This window comes from Acartia tonsa, chromosome 10 (genome assembly GCF_053477335.1).
Source record: "Acartia tonsa isolate MP-2025a chromosome 10, ASM5347733v1, whole genome shotgun sequence".
In the NCBI taxonomy this organism is placed as follows: domain Eukaryota; kingdom Metazoa; phylum Arthropoda; class Copepoda; order Calanoida; family Acartiidae; genus Acartia; species Acartia tonsa.
In genome coordinates this window covers 23,897,142-23,925,137 of record NC_137269.1, presented here as the reverse complement: position 1 = coordinate 23,925,137, position 27,996 = coordinate 23,897,142, and the positions used below count along the sequence as shown (strand labels likewise).

Genomic DNA, 27,996 nt, shown 5'->3' with positions numbered 1-27,996 from the left:
AAAGTTTAAAAGATTTATTTAAAGGTGCATGCTTTAAAACAAAAGGCATTTGTATTTGTGATAGAATTAATTTTGCATTTAACACGCACTTGTTGTTATATATGCATAATGTACAATCAATTCTTATAAAAGTAACAGGATGACAAAGTTTGTGTGTGTGTGTGTTTATAACGAAGGTTCTCGCTAACCGCTGAACAGATATGGTTCTCATTTACATTGAAGCTTCTCTTAGATCAAGAGAAGGTTTTTTAATATTTTTGGGGAGGATACCTACGCCCTTCAAAGAGAAAAAATACTTTAACTTTTTAAAACTAAATGAAAAGTGTAGGGTTTTCCCTCCACCCCTTTCCTTTATAAAGGCCTATAAGCTTGCATAATTGATTTTAAAAATATTCATCTTTTCTTAATGTTTCATGAATTTATTTCTGAACATATTCCTGGAGGATTTGAAACTGTACTGCTAGTAACCACAGAGATTATACAGAATAGAGCTATCATGAACAGGAACCCCTAAAATATAAACATTATAATAGATTAATTATACAGAATAGAGCCATCATGAACAGGAATCCCTAAAACATAGATATAAAAATGCATTATTTTTTTTTAATGATAATAGTATTAAGTCAGAATTCTAATGGTATAAGACAATAATAATTGGGATGTATATAAATTTATCCTTAATTGTCTTATCCCTTCAAAGCCCAAACTATATTGTGTATATAAGAAAGCACTAGTAAGCCCTTAAAAGTATTTGAGTAAGGACTCTCCAAACTTTACCATCGAATTTTTGTTGAATATCATTAAAACTATTCTACATAAAAGTTTATAAACAAAGCATATTAAAAGGAATCTATTTTACTTTGTTTTTATTATTATATTAACAACTTTGTATTTTTAAAAGCGAAGCTTTTCTATAATTAGGGTCGGTCCGTCCGTACGTCCGTACGTCCGTAACGGATAGCTTTTTTCGTTAATTTAGACATGTTAGAATTGTCCTATCGATTTCAAATTTTGCATGATGATTCCTTTAGTAGTTAGGTACGATTTAGAAAGCGTAGCAACTCTATAATCATTACCAAAATGTCCGTACGTCCATTTTAAACATGTTGATTTTTTTACTTTTTTAAATAGCTTTTTTCGTTAATTTAGGCATGTTAGAATTATCCTATCGATTTCAAATTTTGCATGGTGATTCCTGTAATAGTTACGTACGAGTTAGAAAGCGTAGCAACTCTATAATCGTTTACAGAATGTCCGTACGTCCATTTTAAAAATGTTGATTTTTTTAACATTTTAACAACAAATTTGTATGTGACCTAATTATCCGATTGGTCTGATTTTTAGTATACTGATTCCTGGAACTACAAAGTACATTATTATAAGCGAAGCAACTCTATAATCAAGTCCTAAAAATGTAAGTATGTCCATAATCATTATCCTGTATCAAGCAGTTTTTCAACAAATTTACTTACAATTTTGCTTTGACTCTTATACATTCGCATTCTGATTATTCAGTTCTCACATTATACAAGTGTTAATGTCCGTTTGTCCTACCGTTTCAGAGCTTCGCTTTTATGGATGTTGTCATCCTTGTTAATATAAAGAGAAGTTCGAATCTAGAGTTGAAAAGGTATCCTTAAATTTCTTGTATGGGTTGATTTAATGAGAACATTATCATATGGCAAAACTATGATATAGATTTCTCTCTTTAACAATAGAAATTAATCATTAATTAATTGTTTTTAAAACACTTTAAGCATTTGATTAAAAGTATGAGAAAAGAGTAACACACCAACAGATCATCATTTATAAATTGTGATTTTAATCTAAACTCAAAAGTTTTGGGTATAGTCATTTTCATGGCAACGCCTCTAATGGGGCGTTGTGTTGTATTTTCCCTTTTTCTAGCCCCTGCGGGGGGCTCTAACCCTGGGTGGCCAAATGTCTAACCCTGCGGGGCAATCAACTGACCTAACTTAACCTAACATAACCTAAATTAACCTATCACAATCTAATGTGAAAATGCAATGAAACGCCCCTTATGAGGCGTTGCCACAAAAGGGACTATATCCAAAGTTTCTTATTAACTACTTGTAAAAAATTTAGCTGTGTATACTTATACTGCGGTATGTACTGGGCTGGCCATAATATTCAGTCAGGCATTTCAATTTAGTTTTATGCAATAGAGTAAGCAAACTTCCATTATCCATTATGAATTCTAGTTTTTGAGGGGGTTGAGGATGTATTTTTCTTTACTAAATTGCCATTAAGGGGTTTTTTAAACCAAATCTCAAATATCTAGTTAAAGAAAAATTGCAGATTTTCCTAAAATAAGTGTTTTTTTAAAGAACTTACTGGACACACACACTAAGATTACTAATTTAATTGTATTATTTAATCAAAATACCATGGATGGATCATTAATTTTCTAAACACCCACTTGCTTTTAGGATGGGTTAGATTCAATCCTTATACTAAAGTAACAGGATGTTTGTTTGTCTGTGTGTGTATCTGTGTATCTGTGTGTCTGTGTGTCTGTACTGAAGGATCTCGCTAACCACTGAACCGATTGGGTTCTCCTTAACAGGGTAGTTTGTCATATGTCCAGGGAAGGTTTTTAACTATTTTGGGGGAGGGTACCACCACAATCCCAAGAGAAATCACAATAAAATCGAAAAAAATTGAAATATTTCCGCCGCATAGTGTCGCTAGCATAGTCTCGCTAGCTTAGTCGCGCTGCGTAGACTCATGAATTTATCAATTAATAACATAGACAAGTTATTTCTCAAATTAGATATTTAAAAACGATTTTTAAAAAACTTAAATTACTTCAAAAATAAGAGGTCTACAAAAAAACCGATTGCATATCTGAATTCTATCAAAAATTTTACAACTACTACTTACTAAAAGAACCGGCTAGCTATCTTAAATAAAAAGCAAAAAAGTTGATACACCTTCTTTATTGTTTTACAAGATTGGTTATACTGCTAGATCAGATTTAACCAATCCAAATTCAATAAAGGTAACCAAAGTTTATGAGTCAACGATTAAGATAACGTGGTTATAAAAATTTGTGCTCTAATCCAATCCAATGTCCCTCCCTTCACTAGATTTAGTTATTGAAATGAATGGCTTGTATGATTAAATTAGCAATTCGCTATACCTATTTATTTTCTAAAAGACAAAAAATGATAAGCTGAATAGACGCTTTATTATACAACTGTTAATCCAAATATCCAACTGCTATTCTTGACGCCTCACAAATGTTGGCAAAAAGTTAGTTATGCGTATTGCCCACTGGATTTGCAACTTTTCAAATATTGCAAACTTTCTGCAAACTAAGTAAATGCTTTGGTTTGCAAGATATGTGGATCCGGTTGTTGAAAGGAACTACTCCCCTCCTTTAAATGTCCATCTGTCTACTTGTCTATCTTTTTCTGTAATTTGAAGCGTCTCTAAAATATGAAATGCCGGTAGGTCTGATTATTTGTCAGAAATGTTTGACAAAGGAAATGCAATTTTCTCTTGCATTTTAGTTAGACGTCTGAATATTTTACGCTGAGAGATAAAAAAAAACATTAATAATAAATCAAAATTTGTTTTTATTTGCTTCGATTTTTCATCAAATAGGTAATATATATTTTCCAGTTCACTATCAAATCATGTAGAATTGATATGTTTATGTCTAACAAATTATCAAAAGACAGCAATTGCTATGGACTTTGTAGACTGCATTTAAATGTGATTATATCTGATATACAATTGCCATAACATTATGTCTATATATTTTTGTTTAATTTAAAAGGATTCGCATCCCCAACTGCACAATGATTGGTAGAAGGTTGCAATATTGTATTTGTAAACAGGTGTAAGCTAATCCTGCTCAACTTTTCTGCTGATATTATATCAACATAACAACATGCTAGTGGCTGTATCACTAGCATCTAGAGGCTCTGTGTTCAAGGATGGAAAAAAATTACCCTGAACAATCCCGCGAAGCTTCCTTAAAATGGAGAATTTACTCGGTTCAGTGATTTATGAAAAAACTAGCGGATACGTCTCAGCCTTCAAGGGCTCTTTATTCGGATAAGAAACCTTGAAGTTGTATCTCGACTCAAATCAATGCCTCCTGTTTAAAAGGGTTTCTAAAATCTTATTTACATTATATCAGGTATTAAACCAGTCTTTAAAGTTTTGTAATAACATTTTCTTGTTCGTTGGATTAAAAACTTTTTGGACTTTTATTGAATTTTGATTGGTTGGTTACTGAAGTTGATTGTCCAAACGTTTCAACATTATTTGTAATCTACAGATGGTGTAATTTTGTGTATCATAATTGGGGATGAAATAGATTAATCGGCCATTGTCTTATCCCTTTAATCCTTGCATTATATTAACACATCATTATATTGCAGAAGTGGATGCAATAAGAAAATGACCAATGCAGTATATTACCCGTTAGCTAACTAGAATTTGAAATGCGAAAATCCTATGCTTTGCTTATATTAAATTAAAGAATTTTAACACTCTAGGAGCCCTTGAAGCTGGGGGGAAGTCGACCCCGTACTTTTCCATTGTAATTTTAAAATTTTTTTCAGAGTATATAAATTTTTGTTAGGGTTGTGAACCCTCCACCAAAATAGCTATAAACCTTCCTAGGATCTATTAAAAGCTACCCTGTAAAGGAGAACCATGTCGGTTCAGTGGTTAACGAGATCCTTCGCTACACACACGTACAGATCCTGTTACTTTATTTTAAGGACTAGCTGCTGTGCCCCCTAGAAGCCTCTAGGGGCAATTAGTGGGGGATATATTCTAACCCAAAATAGTTATAAACCTTCCCAGGACCTATAAGAAGCTACATTGTAAAGAAGCACCATATCGGTGCATCAGTCAGTGAGATCCTTCGCTACAGACAAAAAAAGCTTACTCTTTTATATATTAGGATAAAGAACAGAATTGGCAAGTGAAAAATCACGAAACCTTACTGGGAATAAAATTTTCAAAATATTTTATTCATTAGTTAGACCTAAAAAAAACATATACATTATTCATAAATAGTATTAATGAAAAGGAAAAGTGATTAAAATGTAGAAAAGCAAATATAAAATATTTATAAATAAACAAAAAAAAGAAAATGATATTGTTATTTTAAAAAATACATTAGTTTGCAAATTCCCACAAAGTAACTCTGAAGCACTGACTTAACCCCCCCACCTTATTTTGACTTATTCCTAACCCCTGCAGGGGCCCTAACCTTGCGAGGATCAATACCTGCGTTGTTATAAAGCACCCAATATAACCTAACCAAAAACTAAAATAAAGTATGGGGGGGGGGGTTAGTTTCTGTGGTGTACAAGTCAATTTGAGGGAAATTGCACATTATTGTCTTGAGGATCATTAATGGTAACATTAGTCAATATACAATACAATATTACTTTCTAAATATACATTTATTCTTACTGCATTAATTGAATCAATCAAAACAGGCCTTTTTGTTTTTTTTTATTGGGAATACAATTTTCGAGTTATTATAAAGAGCCTCAAAAGAAAATAGGCGAAAACTATCAAAAGATTTAATTTAATGTACTTTTTGAAGCCACTGGTTCTATTATTAAAAGTAGTAAGGATTTTGTCTCTTATTGCTAACCACTGAACCACTTGAGTTTTCCTTTTCATGGGTGTTTCATATAGGTATCATAGGTGGTTGGCTATTTTATTTATTGTGTTAAGTCTTGGGATAGTTTTAGTCTATTTTCTTCCTCCCCCTTTGAATACAGAGCCCCTAGATGCCAGGAAAATAGTGATATAATTCTTTTACTATGAGCCATCCTAGCTATAAAAAACGTTGATTTATTACGACTGGCAAACGAATGACCAGCAAAATTTAGTACAGTACATTTTCTAGTACTTATAGGTTTTTCTTGACTTTTACAAATATTTTCAAAAAGGTTTATATTCTAATATGTACAAATCAAAATGATTTTTAAAACCAAATTAACTTTAAAACATTAAAAAAAACAGTACTTCAGTAGCTAATTGTACTTTTAAAACTTATGTACATTCTGGATGTATCAAGTGTCTGCCAGCAAATAAATGAGATGACAGAACAAGAACAAAAGGGTTTATTGAGCGCCTTAATTGCAATTCTGGAAAGTGTTCAAACAATCAGACAAAAAATTTTAATGAAAGCTTTCAAAATTTTTTAATATACTTAGCAAGTATGGGACAAGAATCATAGTTTAAAGACAATGTTTCACTTAGTGGCAATAAACGGACTGTAAATTACGCTAGTAAGAACCAGGGAGGGAGGAGACTGTGGGCTCTTTATTACACTAGTCCCCAAAGTTTTATTATGACATTTTTTATTTGCTGACTTATAAACTTTGGGGACTTTCATGATTTTGATGGAATGGTTAATTAAGTTGAGTGTCCAAACGTTTCAACCACTATGTGTAATCTACAGAAGGGCTAGTTTTGTGTTATCATCATTGGGGATGTTCAATACATCGACCATTGTTTTATCCCTTTAGATCTCTGGATTAAAAAAGAATTAATGGAAAGGATAAAAGAAAAGTAATTTTGTAAAAAGTTTGGGGAAAAAGAAAGAAATGGGACAAATTACGCAACGAATGCTTGATAATAACGTTAGATTATTAAAGTGACTTACACATAAAATTAATTTTAGCACCAAAAGAAAAACATGTGTTTTAAAAGGAACTTAGTCATCAATTTTATGGAAGAAACATTAATTTATCAAGTGATCCATGATCCAAAGATTCTGTTATTTTTTGCTTTTTTGTCAGATGCCTTGTTCTTTGATGATACACTAGCTTTGTTGGATGTAATACAAAATACAAAACAAATAGCTTAATACTACAAACAAATAAACTCAAGAACAATGGAGAAACAGCATAAATTTTACACAAAAAACAGATAGAAATACAGTGTATAGTAGAATTTCAATTGTAGTTTATAAAATATTTTATTTTTTTTTGGGGGGGGGGTATTTTTGGGTGGGTAAATTTTCTTGGGAGGGCGGTGGTACCCTCCATAAAAATAGTTATGAACCTTCACTGGACCTAAAAGAGGCTTCACTGTAAAGGAGAACCATATCGGTCGCTACAGACATAAAAAGGTTTCTACTTTATACAATGAGATATATTTAGATGGCTTTTCAAATACAACATTAATCTACCCTAAAATTAGAATATTAAATACTGACTGACTAACCAAGTAAGTTTTAGAGTAATTGCTCATTTGTCATGGGAATCTTTACCTAAATAATGCAGTTATCTATGTATCATTTAAATTAAGTCTTGTTTACATATAATGAAAAGCGTGAGTTATAGAGTAGCTTAGCTACTTAAAGAATTTTCCTGAACAAAATAATCCACAATTGTAGCCTTATAATTAAGTAAAAGAATCTCTGTCTGTGTGTGTGTGTGCAACGAAGGACCTTGCTAACTGCTGAACCGATACAGTTCTTCTTTACAGTGGTCCTTGTTAGGTTTACAACTATTTTGGGTGAGAGTACCTCTAATATCCCAGGAAAAAACGCCAAAAGTAAAAAAATATATCTAGCGCCTCCTAGTGGCCTTCTTGATATTTTTTTAATAAACATAGATTAGAATTTAAAAAATAGTGCTGCTAGAGGCCTCTAGGGGCGTAGCTGCTAGTTGTAAATAAAGATCTTCCTTGTACCTCCTTTCTTTCTGAACAGACAAGACAAGCATATAAGAAGAAGAAAGAAAGAAAATAATGGAGAAAAGATTAATTTCTTTTTATGCCTTTATATGTGTTTTTTTTAAAGAAAAACAATTAGGCTTAATGATTTTTTGCAAATAACTGGTTTGTTCCAATGATATTAAGATGTATCTTGTATAATGTATTATTATTAGATTATTAGAAGACACAATTAATGATAGTTTGACAATAACAAAGTGTTTGATATGTATAATTTTATTTACTAATACAGATGTGTATACTATCAATACTGCTTCAATTTCATGTCTTTAAATTTAGTTTTCTAATGGTTTTGAGCTATTTTATAAAAGAAAAGGCAAAAGTCATTGAAGGGCACCACCATACCTCAATAAAACTTGATTTTTAAAATTTAATTGGAATGACTTAAAATGTCGAAGCCCAATCTGTACCACTTTTGATTCCTGTTACGTCATAAAAATGAGAGAGATGAGAGGAGAAGTAGGAAAGAAAACCCTTAAAAAAGAGATGGAGAATCCCTCATTTTTATTACGTCACAGGAATCAAAAAAGTGGTGCAAAAATGGTACAGATATAGCTTCGTCCTTAAAATGGTTATAATCTGCAAGAAAAACAAATTGAACATTCTCTTATATTGTATAATATTTTGCCTTTAAAAAAAAAAACATTTTCTAATCTAATCCGAAATAAAACATAAAAAGGATGACAGCATTAATAAAAGCGAAGTTCTAATGCCAGAAGTAAGGACAAAATAACAATAATTCTTAGAGAGTGTAAGAACTTAATAAGCAGAACATTAATTTGTACATAAATTTGTTGCAAATTGCGTAAATACAGAATACAGTAAAATACAGATACACTTGCTGTCCTAGGAATCATTACTACAAAAATGAATAGGATAATTATATCACATAAAAATTGTTGTCGAAAAGGTTAAAAATCAACATGTTTTAAATGGACATACGGACATTCTTGAAACGATTATAGATTTGCTACGCTTTCTTAGTCGTACCTAACTACTACAGGAATCGCAATGTCACGTTTGAAATCATTAAGAAATCAATTCTAACATTCCCAAATTATTGAAATTAATGGATATAAATATTTTTTTGTAATGGTTATATTAATATATATCCCTGTTTACTGTAAATTTGAGGAATCTACCAAAACTTTTTATACGTTTTCTTTTTGATGTTTCTCAAATAATATGTCAAGAATTTATCGGCCATTGTTGTTTTTGTATCGTAACATCTCTATAAGTCATTTCATCTACAAGTTTTGGACATCAAAGCCCTTTTATGTTTGAATCTAAATGTCAATTTAAAGGTTCAGATTTTTAAAGATTGTGGTTTGATATAAAGGTACTATCAGTTTAAAACCCAGTCAACATATTAAATTATATTTAATTCGTTCACTTTTAAAATCGTTTTTATTGGTAATATTTTAAATATTTTTTTTTTTTTACGCTATGCTGCAACTTTGAATGTTGTCATCCTTGTTTTATATTGGGGCAAATACATTCTAAAATAATTGAACAAATTCTAACAATACCTTTTCATTATTGGGTATAGAAATAAATTCAATAATATTTCCAATTTTCTAAAAATATTTATGTGTTTTTTTATTCATCTTGTAATGGTAATGCTATAAGGTTTCTCAGTTTTAAGAAATAAAGCAAGGGAAATTTGGTGGCGAAGTTTGCTTATAATATAACATATTGATTAAGTTTATGTTTGTTTGTACGAATAAAATCTACAAAAATACAACTAACTGACCGTTTGTCGGTCATCTAAAGGTCATAGAATTAATATAACCAAAAACAAGGATGACAGCATACAAAAAAGCGAAGCTCTGAGACGTTAGGAAAAACGAACATTAACACAACACTTCTAGAGTGTCAGAACCGAATAATCAGAATATAAATGTATAAAACTCGAAACTAAATTGTAATTAAACTTGTTGAATAAAATAAGGACATACTAACATTTATAGGATTTTGTTATAGAGATGCTACGCTTGTAACATTGTAAATTTGTCCTAGGAATTAGTATACCAAAAATCAGATCAATTGGATAATCAAATCACATGAAAATTTGTTGGTAAAAAAGTAAAAAATCAGCATGTTCAAAATGAACGTACGGACTTTCTGGTAATGATTATAGAGTTGCTACGCTTTCTTAATGGTACCTCACTGTTAAGGGAATCATCATATTTATTAAGTTTGAAATTGATGGGACAATTCTAACATGTTTTAATTTCCTAAAAGACATAACCGTTATGGCCGTACGGACAGACCGACCCTAATTATAGAAAAGCTTCGCTTTTCAAAAGACGAATTAAAAAAAAAGTTTCCTAAATTGTGTAAATGTAACGGCAATGTATTTAGAGATTACCAAACTATTTGATCTTTCATGCTATCTAAGGACATAACTGTTCTTGTGTTGGAATGTGTTAAAGCTTATGTTTAAATTAATTTGATAGTATATGCAGAGACGGAGCAAATAAAAAGTTGAATCTTTGTTATTTTCAAGGATAAAGGGACTGTAATATTTGCTTTGAATCAAATCCATCGGGACAGATTGTATTGTGTCAAATGAAGGGATTGGTAACATGATATAATACCAAATTTTCACTTGAAAGATATTATCCTTGAGAGAAGGGACTCAAGCTGTGGTGCCCAGAGGTGGTGAGTATATACGTAGTTCAACAATTTGATGACTTTGAAATTACACAAGCATAGACTAAATGAAATTTTGTAATGTTTGGACCATAACTGTAAGATTTATATTAAAAAATGTGAATTGATTGGTTATTTTTTTCACTCTTTATATTGAAAAGTGATTAGTTTAATGTACTGTTATTCTAGATAACCTCTGGAGGACATGAACACTTTAAAATCTCATTTAGGTGTATCCGAACCTAGATAATCTATAGTTGACATGTATATCATAATCTTATTTCTCGTATTCATTTGAATCCGGTGGATAGGAACTGGTTCTCATGAATACGAAAAAACTATGTCTAGCATCGTATTATATCCAGTTTTCTACGAATATAGAAATGTACAATCATAAGATTAAAACTAGTTTTTTTAGCCCGTGCCTTCGGCACCACGGGGCTAAAAAACCAGTTTTAATCTTATAATTGTACATTCTATATCCGCGGAAAGCCGTTTATAATACGATACGAGAAATAACTATTCTCGTATTCATTCGAATCCGGCACCACGGGGCTAAAAAACTGGTTTTAATCTTATAATTGTATATTCTATATCCGCGGAAAGCCGTTTATAATACGATGAAAGAAATAACTATTCTCGTATTCATTCGAATGCGGTGGATAGGAACCGGTTCTCATCTATACAAAAAAAACTATGTCTAGCATCGTATTATATCCAGCTTTCTACGAATATAAAAATGTACAATCAAAAGATTACTTTCTATATCCGCGGAAAGCCGTTTATAATACGATGCGAGAAATAACTATTTGTGTTTACCATATCTATAAAGAAGGGGTTTACCACTTTGTCTTAACCTAATTGACCCCATGAGGACATATACAATACAAAGTCTCATTTAGGTATACTTGATCCTAGATAACCTACAAATGACATGTACACCATAAACATAATTTGCTTACTACACCTATAGAGAAGCGGTACACCATTTTGTCTAAACCTCATTAATCTTATGAGAACTAGTACTCTTAAAGCTAATGTCTACTAGATAACCTGTAGAGGACATGTACAACAAAAACATTTCTTTTGGTGTATTATAAACTAAATAACTTCTAGAGGACTGGTTCAGTAAAAAGTCTTACTATGCTGTACCTTAAATTAAATTCTAGAAATCTAGAATGTCTTATTTTGATTTGTCTGAAGATTTTTATAATTTACAGAAGATATGTTCACTACAGTGACAAGGTTTATTCTACCTGAACTAATATTAGCTTTAGTTTTAACTTAATATTGTTATAATAACACTTATACTTTAAATGTAAACTTTTTTTATGTATATAATTAAGACAAATAAAGAATAAAATAAGAACTTTAGCTTCTACAAGCAACCAACTCTTTGATTAAACGACCTTTGTCTGGATGTTATACATTTGCCCAGTTTTTCGGAGCCGGAGCCGGGAGCCGTGGAGCCGCCATATTTTGCCGGAGCCTGAGCTTAATTTTCGTTAAAAAACGGCTCGGGCTCCGGACTAGACAAATAAAGAGATTTTTTATCTATAATTTAAAGTAGAACGATGTCTGTCTGTTTGTTTGTAGCGAAGGATCTCGCTAACCGCTGAACCGATCGGGTTCTCCTTTACATGGTAGCTTCTCATAAGTCCCAGAAAGGTTTATAACTATTTCCTTGGGGGGTGGGACACCCCCAACCCCCAAAAAATGAAAAATACCCCCCCGCACCAAAATCAAACGGCTCCGAAACACTACATTTGCCTCATAATGGATTTTTTTTTATATTAAAGTTTTGTTCTTTTCTAAAATGAAAATCTTATTTTATCAAAATAAGAAATAATGTTTAAAAACAAATTTTATTATTATAGAAATTATAATAGTCCTTGATGGATTATTAACAATATGGATCAGACAGACAGACAACCAACTAATTGTATAGCAGCTGTGCATCTTTGAACGCAGACAAAACGATTATGCAGATTAGACTTTGGATTCTAGAGTTAGACATCACATTGATTTTACGTAATCTAACAAAATATCTAAAATTAATGAAGTTTTAAGCTAGGTTAGATATACCAGGTAAAAAGGGTAAATGGGTGATTACCCCCCCCCCCCAAATAAAAAAATGCCTCTATGAAATAAAGATTACCCCCCCCCAAAAAAAATTTTTATTTTCAAAATTTTACCTCCCCCCAAATAAAAAAGCTTGGACGCCCCTGAAGGTGAGTGGTGGATTTAATTAGAGCTTTAAATTACATACGGACAGACCGACCATAAATGAAGGAATATTTTCGCCTAGAAACATAAAATGGTCTAAATGTTGTTTAACACCTAAGTTAAAGTAAAATGCCAAAACTTGTTAGATTTTTTATTTTTTATGGATCTATTAGGGATAATAAAATGATGATACACAAATTTACCCCATCAGTAGATTACAATTAGACACTAAACCAAATGAAACAACCAATGAATGTTGTGAAGCCAACGAATAAGAAAACGTTATTATAAGACTTTGGGGAGTAGTGTAATAACAGCCCAATGTCCCCTCCCTCTTTGATTGGTTATTTCACTTTACATTTCGTTTAGGAATTTAATATTGAATGACGGGGGAGGGAAGAAAATACCAATTCTAAAAGATGATCTGAGATAATAAGGTTCGACTCGAGGACAAACGCAGGAGTGACAAACGTCGGGTTGGACATACGCAGAAGTGTCTAAAATATTCAGTTCATCATTTTCTAAACAGGTTAGGTTAGGTTAAGATATTGTTATACAAATACGCACACTATTTTTAAAAAATCTATAGGATAGTTTAAAATTTGTTAGATTAGGTAATGTGTCCACTCTGACCTTTGTCACTCCTGCGTTTGTCATAGGACCAATAATTAGTTACCATATTCATTGTCTTATATAACTGTGCACACACACTCACACACTCACACACACACACACAAACACACATATATTCTCAGAGGATCGTATTCACAAATGCAAATTTGATACACAGTCAAAAACTTTTAACTTCAAAAGTAAAGTTTCTTTATTATTAAAATTGGAATTAAAAACTTTTATAGCAAGATGATTATGTAAAATTTATCATTTTATTTAATACTCAACAAGTATTAAGGAACAAGACAATTGAATATAGATTAATATACTTTTACACGCCCAATTACTATAAACAAACTAACCTTCTGTAGTTTAAAATCATTGGTTTGGATACTACTATATTGGTCATTCTAATTAAGGTCCCCCAAAGTTTTTAACCCAACGAATTTCGCCTCATTCCCTTATATGCGTTACCTATGAACTTACTACCATTTTTGTATAGTTATAGAGCAGCTCTATGCTCTGGTATTTAATAACAACTTAAATATTACTCTACACAAAAGTAAATAAACTCAAAAGTTAATAAACTAACCCAAGTCAAAAGTTTGCTGTTATGATATTAGACAGTAACCATAATGTTATTATTAGAATACTGTTATATAGAAGACTTAAGATTGTAATAGCAAGTCTATATGTTATTCAAAAAGACTGAATATAAGGTAAACTAGATCTCTAAAATACAATTTATGATCACAGTGTGTTTTTTTTTAAAGTAATATATTTCGCAGCCATGTAATCCAGGGAGGAATGGGACATTGGTATATTCATTACACTAGTCCCCAAATTTTTACAATATAGTTTTCTTAATTGTTGGCTTAACAGCTTTGGGGACTTTTAATAAAATTTGTTGGTTGTTTCATTAAGTTCAGTGTCCGACCGTTTCAACCACTAATTGTAATCTACAGTAGGGGTAGTTTTGTGCATCCTCATTAGGGATGTACATCAATTTTTGAGCTGTTGTCATATCCCTTTAGATCCATGCATCTAATCATTTTTGATTTACCAAGGAAACCTTTTCAAATTGCTAGAACTAAAAAACACAATTTGCGCGATTTTTAAAACCTTTTATGGATGGTACTCCACTGCAGAAAATGAAATGTATTTCAAGAATTTCTCCAGAGTTTGTTTATCATTTATCATAAATCCAACTGGGGGCGTCCTACAGGGGGGGGGGGGCTGACATAGAAGTTTTTATACCCACCCCTAAACTAAACTATCTAAGGCCTCTGATTTTATAAATCAGATGTATTTATTGTAATTTTAAATTTTTTTTAGTTTTCATCCCCCTTCAGATTGTGTAAGGGAGGAGAAGGTCAGCTCGCCATACTTCCATACTAAATAATCTTAGAGGTCTATACCATACATGTCAACTTTCATATATCTATCTTTCTATCCATTTTTCATATCTATTGTTATCATCTGTGTATTTCATTAATCATATTATCAAAATATTTATGATATAAAACTAGCTAATTATTCATCCATAAATCTATCATTTAAAATTGCCTATCTATCTATTTATTTATCTCTTTTCTCCTTTAACCATAATCAGCTCTCCTTCTATCTTTTTATGCCTTGTTAAACTCCGTACTTTAATGTTAAGATATTGAAATCCAAAGTGAATTTTAAATTAGACCTGATGTAAATGTAATAAATTATGGTTAAGAGGGCTATTTAGTTGTATTTACATAGGTAATGTAGCATGTAGTTTACAGTGGTGCAGCTACTCTACAACTAGGCTATGTTCGCATATGTATAGTAAGTTTAGCTGCGCTTTTGACGGATATATTTATCCTTGTTTAAATTCAAGTGAAATACCATCATAAATTGTAATTTATTTTAGTTGCAAAGTATATACAATATCATCTTATATAAAAAAGGAAAATTTTTCCAGTATGGCTTCTAAACCGATTAATATCCGCTGGATTAGAACCGATTCTTAGCCATAATGAAAAATCATGAATAGCATCGTAGTACAAACAATTTTCCACTAAAAATTATGTATAATTTCCACGGAAATATGTCCATAATACTATGCGTTAAATAACTATTTTAATATATGAGTAAATTATTTATAGAACCTAAAAGAAGCACCACTGTAAAGAAGAACCATATTGGTTCAGCGGATAGCAATATCCCTCAGTACACACAGACAGACACAGATCCTCAAGGACGTCCAAATGGGGGGGGGGTTAAAGGGGTGATTACTTTCCCAAAATATTTTTCATTTTACCCCCCCCCCCAAAGCAAATTTTACCCCTGGGGTAAATATTGTAGGGGGGGGGGGGGGGGTAAAAAAATTTGCAGCGAATTTCGCGCGCCATTTTAACCCCCCCCCCCACAAATAAAAAAAGCTTGGAAGCCCCTGCAGATCCTGTTACTTTTTTATAAGGATTAGTAATGCCTAATTTTAGATGAACGGACAAACAGACAAAACTAACTTCGGTGCAGCTACGCTCTTTCTACTAATTAAATCTATTACTCACCAAAATTGCGTGATCTGCAAATATTAGAAGTTTAGCTGCCTCCCCGTTCAACATCTAAAAATATAAAATAATCAGAAATGTTAAGGATAGGACAATTGAATATTTATTTTGGATCAAGGACACAAACCGAATATATGGTTTCGTCGTATTTTCACAGAAGCTTTTCTCCTATTTCTGGCACCTGTGACGGGGGGGGCCCGGGGGGGGGGAGCTCTAATAGTGCGAGGCCTATTTCCTAATCAAAAACTACTGTTAAAATACGACGAAACCCCTTATATCGCTTCCTCGATACTTTTTTTCTATGGTAAAATGTACTGTTTAACAACACAGAAAGTTGGGGGTGTCGACAACCCCCTTCATTTCTAAATTGGGAAGACCTGCCTTCACTCTTATTTACCCCCTCAAGTTTTTACACACCCCTGATGAATCGCTGTGTACGCCACTGCTTACATACATATTAGAAAATTAACTTTTTTATTACAGAATAATTGGCTTTTATCAATTCTTGCAGATATTGTCTCTTAAAATGCATAACTGATAATAAATCATAATCAGAAGTACTTACGGACGGATGTCTTAGGAATAATAATTATCTATAATACAAAGTAGAATGATGTCTGTCATGTATGTCTATTTTCTTAAAGGATGGGACACCCCCAACCCCCCCCCCAAAAAAAAAAAAAAAAATTCATATTTTTTTCTAATTTAAATTTTTTTATCTTTTTATATATTTTATAAATTTTAAATTTTCAATTTTTTTAATTTTTTTTATATTTTTTTTTATGTTTTTAATATTTTTTAATATTTTTTAATATTTTTTTTATATTTTTATACTTTTTATATTTTTTTATATTTACAATTATTTTTCTTCTTATCCTTATATCCTTATACTAAAGTAACAGGATTTTAAATGTTATGAAGAGTTATAAAAAGTTATAAAGAGATATACAAAGTTCTAATTTCAGAAAATATCTAAAAAAATGTTAAAATTCTCCACTGAACCTTCAGGAAAAAGCCCTTAGAGGCTTGGGGCGAAGCCGCTAGTATATATATATAGAATTAATGCTTTTTTTCTTCTGTAGTTTAAGATTTTAGATACAGATTTTAAAAAAATTAAAACAAATAAATTATTTGTTTTAACTTGACAAAATATTTTTTTCTTTTCTGTATTATACCTTACATTTATGTAAAATAACACATTTAAACACAGTTTTTAATTCGGGCCATTTTTAAAAAAAGAACATGTCTTAGATTTTGTGATTTAAAAAAAAAATAGCTAGTCAGTGCTTTTAGTAAGTAGTAGATGTAAAATGATCCATAGAATTTAGATATGCAATCGTTTTTTTTGTAGAATTTTTAACGTAATTGAAGTTGATTCTAAGGTACTACAATGCACCAAAAATGAAGAAAATTGCCATTATGAACAAAACTAGTAAGACTTTTAATTTGACAGCTTACTTTTTGAATTCTGTTGAGTAAATATTGAAAAAATCGTCGTATTTTTAAAATGGCTTTTTATAGGTTATTTTAGGTTAGGTTAGGTTATATTGGGTTAGGTGATTGCCCCCACAGGGTTAGGTAATTGACCCAGCAGGGTTAGAGCCTCCCGCAGGGGCTAGAAATAGGAGAAAAGCTACTGTGAAAAATACGAAGAATGTTACGAAAGGGACTATACCCAAAAAATCTAATTTGTTTAACCCCGGTGATTTAAAACTTTGAACTTTGGGAGTTCGTCAAGACTGGGTTAAAAAAAATAACAAAAGCTAGGATACATTTTTTGACAAAAAGCAGAGAATTTTTATTACAACCATTAGGATACAAGATTGATATTTGACATTGTCTTCTGTATCAAAACATAAAAATTATCTTTCTATTTCTATATCCCTTAAACTAGCGGCTATGCCCCTAGCATCAAGGAGTTCTGTATTCGAAGGAAATAAAAAATTAATAGCCTAAAGCAAACCTAAAACCTAAAGCTTCAAATTGAGAACTTAATCGGTTCAGTGGTTATCGAAATTTTAAGCTACAGACAAAAAAACTTTACTACTTTATATAATATGATTACAGGTAGGTAGATCTTCTATGATACTGTTTTAGTCCTTTAATAAACCATTGTGAAAATGGTGTAAATTATAAAAATTGTTCATTATTTTACTCATGCAAAATATATATTATACTTCTTTCAAGGGACAGTTTAGATACCCAAGAAGGGAGGGGACATTGGGCTGTAAATAACACAAGTCCCCAAAGTTTTATAAAAACGTTTTCTTATTCGTTAATTTAACAACTATGGGGACTTTTAATGAATTTCGATTGGTTGCTTCATTAAGGTGATTGTTCAAAGTTTAAAGTTTATAACAATTATTTTTTTTATTGCTACTCCAGAGAAGGAGTACTTTAATGAGATAAAAAGTGAAAATGTAAAGGATAAAACCAGCCGCCTGCAAGCATTAGGAAAATCAACCCTATACAAGTCTAAATCTGACGCAAATATGGCAATCCCTGTTTTCAAATATTTTTCAAAGCATCAAACGTGGTTTAAATTTGAGACTTAGACGCGGCTGCCGAGCGCTGGATAAAACTAACATTAGCTCATTTCAAATACATAAAATAAAAAAAAACATTGATTTATTAAAAAACTATAACGGTAAAAATACAGAGTTCAAAAATTAGAGAACATCCTAAAATATAAAGTAGTAAGGTTTTTTGTTTGAAGCTTAAGATTTCCGTAACTACTGATGGTACCCTGGATGGTTTTAGGCTATTTAATTTTTATATCTCAGTTTAGTTTTAGGCTATTTTCCTTACTCCTTCAAATACAGAGCTAATAGATGTGTAAAAAAAACTCTCAAACGAAGAAGGATCATAATACAAAATCTATCCTTTTCCATTTTACTTTTCTAGGTTATCTCAGCGTTTATTAAAGTATTTATATAAATGATGATGTAATATATAAAAAGTATTTTCACCTTTTGAGGGGGGAGGGCGGACACTATTACATTCTGTCTGCCAGGGTTTTATTATTTGGAGGTAGATAATTTAACCTAGCGCTAAAATCCATATAATAAAGTAACAGATAGTATGTCTGTTTGTCTGTCATTACCGAAAGGATCTCGCTAACCGCTCAATCAAAATGGTTCTGCTTTACAGGAGAGCTTTTCATAGGTCCTGGGAAAGTTTATAACTAAAACCACCACCCTATCATGAGAAACATCCCCTAGAAAAAAATTACCCCCCCCCCTCATCCATAAAAAATCTGAATACTTTATCAAATCATGATTGTTTGTTTCATTAATGCATCCAACTCTTTCTTATAAATATTAATTTTGATCTGCAGAAATATTAACTTTGTCAATTGATATTAATATTTTGTCAAGAATATCTGAAATAGCATTTTTAAATAATCTAAAATGACTACTTTTTTTAAATCTTGATAATTGATCGTAATTTTCCTCAATATTGAATGATTGATCCTACAAACTTATACCGGTAACATTTTGCTGTGGGGGGGGAATCAAAGTAATACAATAGAGGGGGAAAAGGTTAGATAACTGTATGTCCCCACCCAGTGAACCCTGTGCCGACTTCCAATTGGATCTATGAATATCAGCCAATAGCATCGTAAATATTAACACAGCCAAGTTGCTACAAAAGAGCAGAAAGTATTTTACTAGCAGACGAAAAAGGTCCCCAAGAATTAGCATTGGCGGGTAGTGAGAAGCTGGCTCTTTGAATGAAATTAATATCTTTAATATCTTCGCTAACATTGGATATGATCAGTCTTATTTAACCTAAAATTAACATGCCTAATTAATTCAAAATATGGATTCTAGGTAAAAGTTAATCCCTATAAAATTCTGTCTAAAAAACATAAGCTTCCTAATGATTATTAAAAAAGTTAATTCCTTTAAAATTCTGTCTAAAAACATTAGCTTTCTAATGATTATCAAAAAAAACATTGTCACTTTTAGCCTCTTGGGTCTACCATAGAACTAGAAGGAGGATTCTATAATAGGAAAATATAAATCGATTCAGAAAAAAGTCTATTTCTGAAGCATATGGGAAAAAACAGTATAATAAACACGTTTCGATCAAATGTTTTGTTAAATTCAAACTGCTATAAAATGATATTTAAGGTTTAGAAACAATAAAATAAAATTTAGGGGAAGTAGAAAGCAATATAATAGAATAAAGCTATCACAAGACTTAAATTGAGAAATTATAAAAGGCCTAAAACCATCCAAGAACTTACTTTAAGTTTCCTTAAAAAGGAGGACTTGATCAGTTCAATGGTTAAAGAGATCTAAACAAACATACAATAAGAACTTACTTCTTTATAATAAAAGAATATTGAATATGATTTTATTTGAATATATAGAGGGGGGAAGTCACCGCTAAGATTTTAGTGATGGAACAAAGTCGCTCAAAATAATTATGACGTCATAAAAATGAGGGAAAAGGAGAGGAGGAGTGGGTAAGAAAACCCCTAATAAGGAAATGGATAATCCCTCATTTTTATGACGTCATATACTGATTGACTTTTTGAGCGACTTCGTCCCCTCACATAGCTTATTATAGAGTGGGTTGACCTACTATTTCATAAACAACCTTAAGCTTGTGGTTAGCGAGATCTTAGCATACAGACTGACAGACAAAATCACAAAGAGACAGCGCAATTTGACACCAAAAAAATAACGACATACGGTAAAATAACCAATGAGAGGCCAGTATATATGTTACCATTTTGGTCAATTACAATGTATAATGGCCTCTCATTGGAAAACTTTATTGTATGACGTCATTTTTTGGTGCCATTTTGCGTTGTCTCAATCACACAGATATCATAAATGTAAATTGATTTTAAAAAAAGGTTAAACACAATCATAATATGTGAGGATTAGGAATCAAAGTTAAACTCTTTCCAGTATCGCTTCGAAACCGATTTAAATAAGGTGGATTAAAACTAGATCTCAGCCATACTGAAAAGTTATGTATAGCATCGTATTTTATCCAGTTTTCCAGCCCGTGCCTGCGGCATTTTGGGGCTAAAAGACTGGTTTAAATCATATAATTGTCTAGTTTTATATCTGCGGAAAGCTGTTTATAATATGACGCGATAAATAACTATTAATGCCCCTTAATGAAGCTTTATAACGCCATGTAAATTCAAATATATATATATATGAAGGTATGAAAGATTTAAGCATATAAAATGCATACATGCAGCGTCAAAAGATGTTTATACATCCCAGACAAATTTCTATCCGCTGGTTTGTAAAAAAGTTTAAGTACGCTATGTTGTAATGATTTACTTTTAAAGACATATACAAAAAGCATCAACTAAGCAAAATCAATGTTTAATGTCATTTTTTCCAGGTGCGATTTCTCATGGAAGGGTGGTGAGTGATACCGTCCTCAACAAAAGCTATAAACATTCTCCGCTCCCATGAGAAGCTTTACTGTAAGTAAAACCATATCATGTAGCGTTTAGCGAGATCTTTAGTACAGACAGACAGACATAGCAAGATACAGTTACTTTTGTATAAGTATTATAAAATAGTAATATTCTTGGAGGTGATGCAGGTTTAATGCCATTTTATTTTTTGGAGGAGAACAACTTTCCCATCCGACGGGCTGACCCTGTCTAAAAATAGCCTTTAACACATAAGGAAAAAGGATAAGAGGATGAATACTCACCCCCTTTTCATGGTAAAATACTACTTCCCCATCCCTAAATTTTTAAAGAAAATCTAGCAGACGAAAATCAAAAGCCGCCCATGCCTTTTTGTAAGTCAATCATATATAATAATGTGAATAAAAAGAAAAGCGATATTTAGCAAACAGCCGTAGGCGGTCAGAATCAGCTGAATGTTTATTATGAAAAAAATTTTCCCCTTTTTAGAAATGAAAGGATTCATCTTTCATGCACAATTTTTTTAAAATAAAAATAAATTCTTTGTAATTTTTAATTAAAACATTAAAACGACAATATCTAAAAGTGAAAAAAAAATATTTTTTTAGATGTTGTTATTTTAGTATTTTTTATATTTAATAACAAAAATTTCTTTTTATTTTTAATTTAAATATTATATTCTAATTATTAAAACTTTACATATTAATTTTGTAATCCTCCCATTTGAAAAGTTGTGGAATAGCAATAAAATATAGCGCGGCAACAGCGTTAATCAGGCCCCTGGGCCCACTGCCTATTTTCGTCTTCTAGTTGCTTCGATTCCTCTCTTTTATTTTTTTTCTATGCTTTAACATTACTGGAAAAAGCACAAGGTTTCTCTTGAAATTAGTGAAAATCAAAAATAATTTTTGTTGTTGTTTTGTGTGTATGTTGAAATTTTGTGCAGGTAAAAAATGAATCCAATTTGGTGGCATACTTCCTCAACTTTAGATGACTTTAATTTTTACTCAACAAAATAAATTTTTTTCCCACCATTTGACCCATCCCCCTGTCTCTCCCGAATTATTTCTTAAAAGGGATCTAAAAGGACAAGACAACGGACAATAAATAAATGTACGTCCACAATGATCAAAAACAAAATTACCCCTTAGTTGTTTACAATTAGTGGTTGAAACGTTCCCAAAGTTATTAAGCCAACGAATAAGATAACGTTATTATAAAAATTTGGGACTAGTGTAATAAAGAGCCCAATGTCCCCTCTATCTCTGTAAAGAGCCTCTTTCTCGCCCCCACCTACCTTTATTAAAAGACTGTACATAATTAAAGCTCACCACAAGAAACTAAATTTTTAAGAAAAAAAGAAGGGCTAATAAGTGGTCTCATCAGTCGATTTAAAGGATTCTACTAACTTTTGCTCTGCATAAGCTTTAAATTGAAAACTATAGATAAATGTTTAGGTAGGTTATTATACCGAAAATTGCCAGCACAAAACATTTGAATAATGAGTACGTGTACAATCTTAAAAAATTAAAAAATATTCTGTGATGAGACCTTTTGGTTATAATTGATTATTAATAGAATAACAGTTTTATATCCAAACAGGTTTCATTGATTGTTTATGTAAAATTCACTTTTAAAAATCATCAATTTATTATTGAAAAAAAGTTAATTTTGCTGACACTTTAGTATTCTATGTTCCTAAAAATGAATGTAAGTGTGCAAAAAGTTCATCTGTAATGAACATTTTTGCTCAAACTTTTCCCCAGGTTTTTAAAAACTTTAAACGTTATTTTCTTTCATTGGATTTGCATCTTTAATTTGTACAAAAACAAGAATGACAACAACCATATGTAGCGCAGCACAATTAATCACAAATAAAACGTACAAGTATATTTAAAAGATTCGCTAAATGAAGGAGTAGAAATATATAGAAGAATAAAAATCACAAAACCTTTTTTTCTCAATTATTTTTTGTAGCATGACTGGCAGACTGACGGACAAGGTAAATTGCATACTAGTTGCTCATTGATATTGGGAATCTTCACAAAAAATTCAGCCATCTATCCTGAGAAAATTACATTTACCCCATAGCGTTGCAAGCGGACTTACGGACGGACGGGAGAACAGAGTCAGACAAAATTAATTTATTTTAAATAAAAAATTTATTTATCGAATTCAACCCCACTAGTAGTATAAATAGGGGAAAAATGCATTGCTAGGACTTCAATTCAAAGGTTGGTTGTCTGTTATTGAATATCTTTTTTTTTCCATGAAATACTAACCTTGTTGTTATTTTGTGATAACTTTGAAAAGAAACAATGTTATAATAGTTCACATTTCTGATTTGAATTGAGCGGAGACCATTTTCAAGTAGATCTGAAAGGAAAACAAATGCATTTAACAAGACAGGGATGCAGGGAAAGTTTCTTCAAGATATATTAATACACCAAAAAAAACTATTTCTAAATGGCTTTCATAAATTCATATACTTTGATTTTCCTTAAAATATTGATTAAAAACATGAACAATTTTATTCAATGGAGTGAGTTATTATAACAAAAATAAATTTTTGTAAAATAGGGATAAGAAAAAAATGAATTCAGCTATTTAGAATATATGGTCATAGGACAAACGCAGGAGTGACAAACCTTGGTTTGGATAAACGTAGGAGTGAACACTTAACCTAACCTGACCTATTTGAAATCATTTTACAGGTTCTTAAATACCTAACCCCTGCGGGTGGCTTATTTGTATATTCATATCTTAACCTGTATAGAAATACTTAATAACATAATATCATTATACTCCGACGTTTGTCATTCCTGTGTTTGTTCTGGTAGCATATAGATTAGAATTGGGCCGGATACTTATTTGGCCGGATACCGGATATCCGGCCGATTTATAATTCCGGATATCCGATATCTACCATGTACAGCTGTCGCCACCAAAAATCATGTTTTAAGATTTTTAATATAAAATTTTCATATAAACAAAAAAATTTCTGAAATAAAAATTGAATCTAGCTTCAAAAATAAGAAAATTACATCCATTTAACATATAAAAAGTAGGGATTTTTGAAGTATAATATAAAAGATTATATTACCGAATATCCGGCCGGATAGTTTTAATATCCGGTATCCGGCCAAACCCTAATATATATATGTTTATCCCTAACATACCTGATTTATTTATTGAAACTAGTAGCTTTGCACCACTATGCATATCAAACAAATATCAAAATTGCATTTCATTCAATAACAATGAAATAAATATCTATTTGTTGGCTTTTAATTTGGGATGTGATTAAAATACATTTGATTTTCCTTTTGATTCCAAACACAATTCTATTTGTTTTTTTAGTGGAAAAACAAAAAAAGCTTGCCTTGATTAAATAGGAAGCTTGCTTACACACTTGTAAATATTATATTTTGAATTCTAGATATTGTTTTGGAGATATCTTGTTACATACAGACTTAATATTTTTGTATGTTATTGATAGTAAATGCTAAATATTTCATAAAGAAAGTTGATACCTATGAATTCTTGACTGAATTTCTTTATAAGCTGTTAAAAGTTACATTTCTAAATTGAAACTTCCCCCAATATACCCCCACACATTTAATATTAAAACTTGGTATCATGTGTATATACATTGAAATGAAGATGAAAGATATCTTTTCATTCACTTTCATTGAGTTGCTTTCTATTTTTCCTTATCTTTAAGATCTTACCTATTTTATGAAGCATTTTCAAAGTTTCTTAAAAGTTTTTGATTATTGGTCAAAGTTATTTCATAATCAGTTCAACAAGCATAGGGCGATTTAAAAAATATCTATAATGAACTTTTTTGTTCAATAACATATGAATTTGTCTTCAAGTGTCTTTAATAAAGTTAGGTAGAATAAATCTAAAATCTCCTTATATCATGTTAAACAAGTTTTAAGAAAATTTTCATTACTCTGATTAAATCTCAACTCCTGTTATAACTTGGCTTTCCGCAATTTATTTTCCACCTCTTTGATTGCTTTGTGGGTGTAAAATTTGAAGTCTCCTGCAAGGGTGAACAAGCCTTTTTATTTGGAAGGGGTAAACAATCAATGAAAATTAAAAGTTCATTTGGAGGGGGGGAGGGGGGGTAATCATTATATCATAGAGGCAAGAACGTCCCATCCTTTTTATTTTTTTTGGAGGGGGGTTTATCACCCCTTTACCCCCTCCCCCATTGGACGTCTCTCCTGTTATAATCTTGAACCGGGATGTGATGATACAATTCAATGCTAATGCCAAGGTCATGTCTAGAAATTGTGTATAAATTAAGTACATTGAAATGTGTACATCATGGATAACAACACCAGGTAAATGACAAGATACCTTAGATTCCTTGGCATTCAAGTGTTCATTCAATAAAATTAAAGACTGTTCATATTTTGAATGTCCTGTGCAACTATTTTAGCAGAGAAAATGATTAGTAAAAAGTAACTTCTTATGGCCTAATATTCAAAACTAATCAGCATTGTCTAACAAAAATTTCTTGAAAATGTTTTTTTCTTCTATTTCTTACGTCGCCTAGTTTAAAATATATGATGAAGTTTTGAATGAAGACATACAAATTCTCTTTGAAGTTTAAATGGCATATCACTATCAAACATGGTGGAGAAACAAATATATCTAAATCTGTCACAGAAATATTTGTAAGGAAACAGGAAAATACCAGTTTTAATATTAAATTGTCTGTCGTTTTATTTTTTCATTTTGTTGTTTACTGATTTATCAGCTGCAAAATACTTGATAATTTTTTGAATAACTGAAGTAACTTTTCAGGAAATTTTTTTGGCTAGTTCTAAAGTTTGATGTAAGTAATGTAACCACTTTTGTTTAATAATAAATATATTATTCATCATAAATTCTAAATTAGTTCAAATTTTGAAAATCATGAGTATGTATTTATGAACTATTTATATTTTATAGAAACTAGAAATAGGGGAAACTGATGTTGTGTAGTATATAGTTTTATTTGCTTTTAATATAAAATGTTTACATTTTCCATCTTTTTGCAAACTAGATATAATGTGCAATCTGCAATATAAAATTTTTAAATTAGATATTTTGAAATGAAGAAAAGTGGTAATTCAATTTAATTTAAATTAGAAATTTTAAACTTAAAAGTTTTTGTCTGTTAGTGGTGAGACAATGGTTATTGTGTGATGTAAATAAAAACTTGTGAAACAAAGTTTACGTAGAAACTTTAATATTTTCTTTTCCTTGCTCTTAATGTAATTGTGTAATTAGGGCAGTAAGAAACAGAGAAATTGCACAAAATAGCCAGTCTTATTACAGAAAATTAAGTTTAGAAGAAAATACTTATATTTGGATTTCATAGAGGCTTCAGTGCTTTTTCATCATTTAATGGTCATTTTAATGCCACATTTCCAAGATACTTATAGATTTATTGACCACTTTCAACAGATCAGAGTCTGTTTATAGTAAAGTAAATAAACACAAAAATAATTTATAAATGAAATCAATTAAAAAAATCTTTATCATAGCAAAACAAACATTGCACTCACAAAAAAAAGCTATTTCATTGATATGACTGGATTGCCTATAATTTTTTTTAGGTACAAAACACCTACTCCCCTTCCCTCCCCCACCCTCTGTAGATCTTTTGGGTTGCCTAGGGCATTGGGGTAGTAATTGGGAGGAATCCCACTTTAACACAATTTTTTAAGGTTTTTCTTGGTAATTTTTTGTTTACAACATGAAAATCTTGTCATACTGTTTACATTATCAGCAGTAACATAGCCTATAATAAAACCCTGTTAAGACGCTTAGATTTAAAAAAAAAGACAAATTGCCAGAATTGGGTCAGGTTTAGACTACAGCTGGATTTTAAAATTGTAAAAGGTTGATTTCCTGAGGCTTACAAGTGGCTAATTTTTAATGCTATTGAGGTCTTTGAATTTTGATTAAAAATGCGCAATATAATATTTATAGTACTTATGGATTTACTTTGAATTTCATTGATCTTATGATGATAATGATAGTTATAATACACTCTATTCCTTCACTCACACCAGTAAACTTCGCACAATTTTGTAAGTTGACCAATAATACCTCCCCCCCACCCACCCTTACCCTGAAGGGTTATCATTCGGCGGGAAACTCATGTGCCTTGCTTAAGCTAATCTAATTAAAAACTCACAAATTATAGACAATTTTTAAAACTACTTAATTATGTAACATTAAATTTGAGCAAAAATTATTCAAATGGGATTTCATATTATGAAAAAGCACTATTTTGTTTTTCATTTCAAAGCATGTGTAAGACATCATACCTTGAAGATATGTCCAGCAAAATCTTTTTCAATAATAAATGTTCAATCCTTATGTGATCTTATTGGTAGTGTATCCATAGTTCTAAATTCTTCAGTCTGCAGGTATGTAGGATTCCTTAAAAAGAATTTTTGTTTTATTTTCTTAATTGTCCTGGTTTCTTTCATAACAAAAGTACTATGCTATAAAAGAAATAACGCAATTCACATTGAAAATTTATCATTTTTTACCCTGTGTTTAGAATATAAATTTCTTCTTGAAAGGCTTCTTTATTGTTCTAGAAGTAGCGAAGCTACTCTATTATGTCCATAGTATGTTTGTATATCCGACTTTCTATTTATATGAAACTGTAGATGCTTTAAAGAACAGTGTCCGAAAAAATTAGCCATGCACATGACGTCATAAAATTGAGGGATGAGGGTAGAGGTGGGAAAGAAAACCCCTTAAAAAGAGATGTATCTA

At 31.0% G+C, this 27,996-nt stretch overlaps 1 long non-coding RNA gene across 1 annotated transcript; it reads right to left on the bottom strand.

Annotated features, from left to right (window-relative positions):
* Positions 1-415: 415 nt before the first annotated feature.
* On the bottom strand, positions 416-23,579 carry LOC145329681 (uncharacterized). The gene is made up of 3 exons (XR_013883047.1): positions 23,484-23,579; positions 15,789-15,842; positions 416-510 (listed from the first exon to the last, which is right to left on the bottom strand). It is a non-coding gene; the product is annotated as an uncharacterized LOC145329681 (long non-coding RNA).
* Between the last annotated feature and the right edge of the window lie 4,417 nt (positions 23,580-27,996).